Source organism: Triticum urartu, chromosome 3A (genome assembly GCF_056163025.1).
Source record: "Triticum urartu cultivar PI428250 chromosome 3A, HENAU_Tu73, whole genome shotgun sequence".
Classification (NCBI taxonomy): domain Eukaryota; kingdom Viridiplantae; phylum Streptophyta; class Magnoliopsida; order Poales; family Poaceae; genus Triticum; species Triticum urartu.
In genome coordinates, this window is record NC_141875.1 from 685,321,391 (window position 1) to 685,327,598 (window position 6,208).

The 6,208-nt window shown below is 56.0% G+C and overlaps 1 pseudogene; it reads right to left on the bottom strand.

The window, feature by feature from the left end:
* Positions 1 to 4,496: 4,496 nt before the first annotated feature.
* On the bottom strand, positions 4,497 to 5,972 carry LOC147981595 (uncharacterized; annotated as a pseudogene).
* Positions 5,973 to 6,208: the final 236 nt, after the last annotated feature.

Here is a 6,208-nt window from a genome sequence, read left to right on the forward strand (position 1 = left end):
GCCGTCAGCGACGGCCTTGCCCTTGCCCTTGTTGCGACCGCCGTTGCCACCTGGACGGCGATTGGTGTTGACGCCCGTGGACGAGCCCTCGCCCAAGTTGGGGGCGCGCACAGCATGCAGAGCCATCTCGTTAGAGCTCTCCGACGCCAGGCGACTCTCCTCGAGCAGCAGGAAGGCGCGGCAGCGAAGAAACGAAGGGAACGGAGTCTGCATTGTGAGGATGGGAATAGCATAGCGGAGGCAGGGGTGCAGCCCGCGAAACATGTTCAACACTTGCTCACGACCACCGACGGGCTCACTGAGGTCCGCCAGTCTGTCGGCGTGGTACTTCAGCTGTGCGAAGTATGAGAGGACGGAGCCGGCACCTTGCTCGATGCGACGAAAGTCGTTGACGAGGAAGACGGCTTGGTGCTCGCGGTTCTCTAGGAAGATGGAGGAGATGGCCGCCCACAGCTCGGCGGCGGTCGCATCGCGCTGGTGGACGAACCCGAAGATCTCGGGGTTGATGCAGTTGTAGAGCCACGAGATCACATAGGCGTCGTCCTGGAGCCACACGGGGTCGTCTGGGAGCGCCAGAGCAGTGATGTGAGAGAGCACGTGACCTCAAACATCGTCCGCCACTGAGAAAAGTTGGGCGGGTTGAGTTTGAGGACGACCGGTACATGTTGGTTGATGTAGACGCCCGCAAGGTGCGATGGAGCCGGCGCGATCACCGCGGACGAGCGCGTTAGTGCGCAAGGCGACGGCAAGGGCCCGACGGGGTGAGGAGCTCGGTGCGGTAGGGGTTGGCCGTGCCAGCGGCGGCGGCCGCGAAGGCGCCATGGAGACCACGGCTAGAGGAGGGAGGGGGGTGGGGGTGGCGGCGGAGGCGTAGCCATGGCGCCGCGAGGAAAGATCGGCAGCGGAAGCGATCTATAGGTGTTGGACGATGTCGGCGTCTGATATCATGTAGACCAGAGAAAGCACGAAGCGATGTCGCTGTGTGTATTACTCGAGGTTATATAGCCTGTGTTACAACAGAGTGCATGAGCGCGAGGGGTTATAGAGGCGCGACGTGCTCATGCGAGGGAGGATCGTGGGGTTAGTGCGTCGGGCAAGTACAAGCATGCATGGGAGACCAGGAGTTACAGTCAACAGCATCGCTAGTAGTACTGGAACTGGAATCCAAGATTAATTATGCATAGAGTTTTTTCTGGACTCTTGTATATTTATTGACATCAACAACAGTGAGCCTGGCTCAAATGGTTGGGGGAGTGGATATACAAACCCAACACCTGAATTCGAATTCGCACAGAGGCGAATTTAGATTCCTATTTATTCTATAGGACTAGGCTTTCAGCTGAGTGATAGAATTCTCTCTTGTATTCATTCCATCACACTGGTTACAATATATACTAGGAGGAGCCGTTACAACAAGTCCTACAAAGGTGGCACGCAGGCCAGGACGTGGCTCAGATCCTATATACATGGATTACAAATACATACATTACATCACATGTTAACACCCCCCCTCAGCCGGAACTCCATGTGGATGGACGTTGAGGATGGCGCGAAACTCATGAAAAACTTGTGATGGAAGGCCCTTGGTGAACAAGTCAGCGAACTGAGAGCTAGATGGTACATGCAAGACACGTGCTTCACCGAGAGCCACGCGATCCCGGACAAAATACAGATCAATCTCGATGTGCTTAGTGCGTTGGTGCTGAACGGGGTTGGAAGCAATGTACGAGGCGCTGACGTTGTCACAATAGACGACGGTGGCATGGGAAGGGGGTCGATGCAGCTCATGCAATAACTGGCGCAACCAACAAGACTCAGCGACACAATTAGCCACTCCACGGTATTCGGCCTTCGCACTAGACCGGGATACGGTGGCCTGACGCTTGGAAGACCAAGACAGCAGGTTGCGGCCAAGGAAGACACAAAATCCAGAGGTGGACTTGCGGGTGTCCGGGCGAGTGAGGGTAAGGTATTGAAGAGCCCCGGCGAGACTATAGTAGGTGGTTGGATTGTCTAGCAGGTGGCCATTGTGAGCGGACAGCTTGGATTGTGTGTCGATGGGAGTAGAAACAGGCTTACAGTTGAGCATCTTGGCACGGTCAAGTATTTCGAGGGCATATTGTTGCTGACACAAGAACAATCCAGGAGCGTTAGGAGTGACATTGATGCCGAGAAAATGGTGAAGATCACCAAGATCGGTCATGGAGAATTCTTGTTTGAGGGAGTAGATGATGTGGTGAAGGGTTTGTGGATTGCTAGCGGTGAGGATAATGTCATCTACATACACGAGGAGGTAAGCAATGGAGGCACCGTGGTGGAAGATGGAGAGCGAAGAGCCGCTCTTGGATGCATGAAAACCAAGTGACAACAAGAACGACCGAAAGCGATGAAACCAGGTGCGGGGAGCTTGCTTGAGCCCATAAAGTGACTTACGGAGGAGACACACGTGATCCGGCTGAGCGGAGTCCACGAACCCAGCTGGTTGAGCACAATACACGGTCTCCTTGAGGTCACCATGAAGAAAGGCGTTCTTGACGTCGAGTTGATGTATGGGCCAATTGCTGGAGGTGGCGATGTTGAGCACGACGCGAATAGTAGCCGGTTTGACAACCGGACTGAATGTTTCGTCGTAGTCGACGCCCTCCTTTTGCGTGAATCCTCGAACCACCCATCGTGCTTTGTAGCGCGCCAAAGAACCATCGGGGTGGAACTTGTGGCGAAATATCCACTTGCCCGTGACCACATTGACACCTGCAGGCTTGGAAACCAAAGACCAAGTCGAATTGTTGATTAAAGCATCATATTCATCACGCATTGCATGTTGCCAATTAGGATCTTTGAGAGCGAAGCGGTACGTGGGTGGAATAGGAGAGATGGAAGACGTGGTAGTGGTAAATAAACGTTTGGGTTGGCAGAAGCCAGACTTGGCGCGGGTGAGCATTTTGTGGGAATTATGGGGTGGTTTTATTGGTTTGGCCCGAGCTGCTAGACGTGGCTGAATAGGAGTGGCTGGCGCGGAAGCTGAGGAAGATGGCGTGGGGTCAGGTGGTGGTCTGGTCGACGCGGGATCCGAGGAGGATCCGCTGGCAGAGGTGGCAGGCGTGGGATCCGCGGTAACGGACTGAGTGGGTGCGGGATCCGAGGGGGGTGGCGCGGTGGGTGCGGTAGGCGTTCCCGAGGAAGCGCGTGGGGTGGAGTCAGGTGCGGTGCCGGATGCGGTGGAGCCGGGGGAGGGAGTTGGCAAGCGACGCGTGGAGGAGTGGGTCCGGCTGTCGGGCAGCTGGCGAGGCGGGGTAGGCGTGCATGGGGGCGTCGCGTCAGGGGATTCTAGCGGGTCCCGGTACGAGGGAGGTGGTGGCCTGGGCATCAGATCAGCGGTGTCAGGGAGGAGAAAGCGCGTGGGATGCGATGCGGATGGGGATGGTGTGGCCGAGGGTGTGTCGGGTGTGTATGGAAAAATGGCTTCGTAAAAAATAACGTGACGAGAGACGATGACGCGCTGTGTTGTGAGATCGTAGCAGCGATACCCTTTATGCTCAAGGGGATAGCCCAGAAAAACGCATCGAGCGGAGCGGGGGGAAAGTTTGTGGGTGGAAGTGGCATAAAGGTTTGGGAAACAGAGACAATCGAACACGCGGAGATGATCGTATGTGGGATGAATGCCATGAAGCATATAGTATGGAGTGTGGTCGTGGATGGCACGGGAGGGACGCCTGTTGAGAAGGTATGTGGCGGTGTGAAGGGTTTCGACCCAGAATGGGGGGGGGGGGGGAAGGTTGCTTGTAGAAGAAGTGTGTGCACAATATCGTTCGTGGTACGGAGGAGGCGTTCAGCCTTGCCGTTTTGGGGTGACGTGTGAGGACAGGAGAACCGATAGGTGATGCCGTTGAGGGAGAAGAAAGAGCGCAAGGTAGAGTTGATGAACTCGCCGCCATTGTCGCATTGAAGAGCCTTGATGATTACATTGTATTCGGTACGGACAAAAGTGAAAAAGCAAAGAAGAGTGGAGGAGGTGTCCGACTTGTTGCGTAGGGGAAATGACCACGAAAAATGGGAGTAATCATCAAGTACAACCAAATAGTATTGATAGCCAGAAAAGCTTACAACGGGGCTTGTCCACAAATCACAATGATTAAGCTCAAAGGGAGCATATCTTCGGCTACTAGAAGAAGAAGAAAAAGGAAGACGCGGCTGGCGTCCTAATTGGCACGCAGAGCATGGCTGGTGCGCTGGTTTATTACATGAAGGGAGAAAATCCTGGGAAGCTAGACGGGACATGGTGTGAGGGCTTGGGTGGCCGAGCCGACGATGCCACACATCGGCGGTGGAGACGGTGGCGGAGAGAGCAGAGTGCCAAGTCTTATTTCTGTCCGTCAATTCACCAAAGATAACTCTTGCTCAATTGAATCTTATCCGTTTGGCTTTCTTGTGAAGGATCTTTGGTGAATTGACAGACAGAAATAAGACTTGTGACCACAGTAGGAGAAAAGAGAACATCACGTAGTTGAAAATTGTGGGGAGGAAGTGGTAGAACCGGTGGCATGAATGGGTAAGTGAGAGCCGTTGCCAACAACAATGCTAGAGAAAGGATGCTTTAAAGAAGAATTCGAGAAGGTGAGGTTACCAGGGTTGCCGGTGACGTGGGACGCTGCTCCGCTGTCGATGTACCACTCGGATGGAGCAGGGCCGTTGTTGGGGTAGCCGGAAGCGCTATAGACGGCCTGGAGCATAGCGAGATGATCCCACGACGGCGGCTGTGGGGGAGTGGGTGCGTGGAAGCCGGAGAGCTGCATCGGGTACGCCTGAGCATGGGATCCAGGCCGCGGACCGAGCACACCGGCAGAGTTCAGAGGAACCCAGCCAGGCCGCGCGGTGGGCAGAGCCATGCCGTAGGGGGCGAAAAACCCCATGTAGGGATTGTACGCCGCGGGTGGAGGGGTGCCACGGCCTCCTTGGTCGCCACGGCCAAGACCCCGGCCACGTCCGCGGTCGCCGCGGTCACCATCCTGGCGGTTGCCAGATCCGCGACCTTGCGGGAAACCAGGCCCGCGCTCGGTGTTGCGGTCGACGCGGTCGCCCTGGCGAGGGTTGGAGGAGCCGCTGGTCCCGGTGACGGCGAGGATGGGGACGGGCTCGTCGGCGACGCGCTGAGCGAGGTTCTCCTCGGCGAGCTTCAGGCGCAAGAAAACCGTCTCGAACAGGGGGAGAGGCACGGTATCCCCCAGGACGACGCGGATGGTGTCGAGCCGTTTGTCGATGCCGTGGAGAAACTGAGTGGTGAGGTCGACCTCGGTGACGGCGTGATCGATATCGGCAAGGCCAGCGGTGAGGAGTTTCATGCGGTGAGCGTATTCGGCAACGGAGAGATCACCTTGCTTGAGATTGCGGTACTGGCAATTCAGCATCATATACCGCGCCGCGCGGTTTGCCAGGAAGTAATCGCGTATGCGATGCCACAGATCATAGGTGGTGGTGGCGCCGACGACGTGATCGACGAGGTTGTCCGCAAGGGTGGAGTAGATCCACAGAACGAGATGGGCGTCGAGCTCGCGGTGGAAAGCAGTGGCGTTGGGGGGGAGAGGTTATTCGATGAACTGGGCGACGTCGTAGAAGATCAACACGAGGAGGAAGAAGGACTTCCACTTGTGGTAGTTGTGCTCATCAGGATTAAGGAGAAACTTGATGTGGTTTTGGATACTGTCGCGGAAAATGGGGTGCGGGGAGGGTGATGTGGCGAAGGACAGTGGGGGCGCCGGAGAGGAGAAAAATGGGGCAAACTGAGATCCGATGGAGGGGGAATAGCCGCTGTGGGTTGTGGAAGAGGTGCCGAAGACGAAGGTAGAGTGGGTGCTGGCGGCGGCAGTGGTGCCGGCGCTGGTCGACGACGAGGAGAAGACACCCGGCGAGGTGGCCGGGCTGGTGCCCGGGGAGGTGGCGGAGCTGGTGGCCGGGGAGGAGGAGTGCTCGGCCATGGGGTGCTGGAGTCTGATACCAAGTTGAGTGATAGAATTCTCTCTTGTATTCATTCCATCACACTGGTTACAATATATACTAGGAGAAGCCGTTACAACAAGTCCTACAAAGGTGGCACGCTGGCCAGGACGTGGCTCAGATCCTATATACATGGATTACAAATACATACATTACATCACATGTTAACACTTTTCTGGTACTCACGTATTTATTAAGGGCTAGGCTCGATGCATAA